Genomic DNA, 2,474 nt, shown 5'->3' on the forward strand with positions numbered 1-2,474 from the left:
ACGATCCTTGCGGATTGTTAAAGAGCCAAATATGGGAACTACTCTGTCCAAGGATCCGAGCGGCCCTAGCATGATCCGAGAGTACCAAAGTGCCAGGATCCGAGCGGCATGATCCCAGGACGAGCGGACTGGAGAGCTATGATCCGAGCGTCCCCTCCCTGATCCGAGCGGTTCTCATTACAGAACAGCCCGTGCCTCGGCACAGGACGAGCGGATCGTGGCAGGACTAGCAAGGAGTATCCGCGCATGTCCCTCGGGAGTTGCATTTCCTCAAGTTTTCTTAGGGTCTTAATAGTCATTTAACCCCTTAGTAACCCTAATCCTTGTACTTAATTTTAGTATAAATACCCCATTGTACTACCTAGATTATCATCTACTCTTAATACTCTCTTAATCCTATCATAATCTCATCTTAATATAGTCTTAATTTAGTTGTAATACATTTCTCAATATTAATCACATCTTAATCTTTCCTTAATTTCTCTATTGTTATTCCTTTTATTTGGATAATTAGAAGATTATTTGGGTTTATTTGGAGGATTGACAACCTTCCATCAATCATCAAGTACTTCTATTATTCTTTGCTTTATTATTTGGATCATCTTCATAGGTATAATTCCTTTTTACCCTTGTTTAATTATTGTTAATCACTTTCATTTATTCATCATGTTTTGATTTGTTAGTATGATTGACAACCTTATTAGCATGCTAAACTTGATCATGAGTGAGTAGTTCTTTAGCTAGGGTTAATGGCGAATTAGGGGAAACAAACATGGGGATTGATCTATACTTAATCTAATAAGTTCTCTTAATTAATTTGCTTGCTTGTTGTGATTTCAACCTATGCACATGTTATGTTTGATGAAATGTGAGACTATGAAACCTTGCATTTTTTTACCATCCCTTATCTCTTCAATGAGGCTTGTAAGACATAAACCAACTCGAGCCTCATTAGACCATGCATAGAGTTGAATAGGAAGGATTAAGTCGACTTGTAGGTATTGTACAGTCTAGACGCTTCGGCTCCGGGACCCAAACCTTCTTAGAGATTGTAAGATATACACTAACTCGATCCCATCACAACAATAAGTGCTTGTATCTAATTGAGAACATGTTTGTATGATCTACTCCCCTAAATCCCCTATGAACCCATGACACCCTAGTGCTTTTAATCATTTGCTTACAAACTCGTTTTAATTGCTTTGCTTTGTTTTCATTAATTTACTTTCATTTTGTTGATTAGTCTAGATTATACATCACCTCAACCCAAATTGTGACACCCTAAGATATAGCTATTTGCAATTGAGAATCCTACATCAACACCCGTCCCTTGGGATCTGAGCTTTACTTACCTCTTTACTAAGACTAGTTTGTGAAGTTATAAATATTGTTTTGGTTGGTAGCTTTTGACGACGAGTTTGAACCGAACCAAAAAATGGCGCTGTTGTCGGGGACGGTGTTAAATTGATTTGATTTTCATTAATTGTTTTTAGTTGTGTCTTTCTTTACCTTGGGTAAGTCAATCTCCTCAAGGTTGTTCTAATTGTTTTCGAGTTGTTTGATATTTTGTATGACTAGGAGATCACAAGGTAATTTATTACCTATTGATTTCGAGATTGAAAGGACCTTAACCAACAATAGAAGAGTTGCTAGAAGTACTTCAAGAGTTGTAGGTATTGGAGAGATTGTGGACATTCAGCCAAATAACATTGAGTTTACCAACCCTTTTGCAAGAGAAGGAGACGACAACCCAATTACAAACCAACCACAAAATCAACCCACAATGCCTAAATTTTCATCACATTGCATACCAACCGAGGAGAACCTACCAAATGGTACTCCTACACCACCACATTTAACCGGTAATTTCATTGCCAAATCCGCATTCATACAATTAGTTGAGAGAAGTCAATTTGGAAGGATGCCTAGTGAAGACCCTCATTCACATATGGAGATTTTTTGTGACTATTGTGATGCAATTTCTCAAACCGGAGTTACTCAAGACCAAATTCGATGGGTATTGTTTCCTTTTTCTTTGATCAGTACCGCAAAGCAATGGTTGAAGAGCCTAGACAAGGCTACCCTTGGTATTGATTCATGGAAGAAGCTAGCACTTGCTTTGTACAAGAAGTTCTATCCTCCGGAGAAGACTAATATGTTGAGAGCCCAAATCACCGGGTTCAAACAAAGAGATGAAGAATCATTATATGAAGCATGGGAGAGATTTAAGGACACTTTTCGTTCTTGTCCACACCATGGGCTTAGTGAGTGGTTCCTTGTGCAACAATTTTGGAACGATTTATATGAAGATTCCCGATATGTTCTCAATATGGGATCCAATGGGATGTTTACCGAAGTTGATGACAATCAAACATGGGCCAAAATCGAAGAGATGGTGGTTCATAATTCTCAATATATTAGGCCTCGAAAGGCCACTAGAGGAGGAAGGCATGAGGTAGATTCCATCACACAAT

General features: G+C 38.4%; 1 non-coding gene across 1 annotated transcript; it reads right to left on the reverse strand.

Moving 5' to 3' along the window:
• Nucleotides 1-2,155: 2,155 nt before the first annotated feature.
• Nucleotides 2,156-2,262, reverse strand: LOC141619997 (small nucleolar RNA R71). The gene has a single exon (XR_012531859.1). It is a non-coding gene; the product is annotated as a small nucleolar RNA R71 (small nucleolar RNA).
• Nucleotides 2,263-2,474: the final 212 nt, after the last annotated feature.

The sequence above is a fragment of the Silene latifolia genome, chromosome 1, assembly GCF_048544455.1.
Source record: "Silene latifolia isolate original U9 population chromosome 1, ASM4854445v1, whole genome shotgun sequence".
Taxonomy (NCBI): Eukaryota; Viridiplantae; Streptophyta; class Magnoliopsida; order Caryophyllales; family Caryophyllaceae; genus Silene; species Silene latifolia.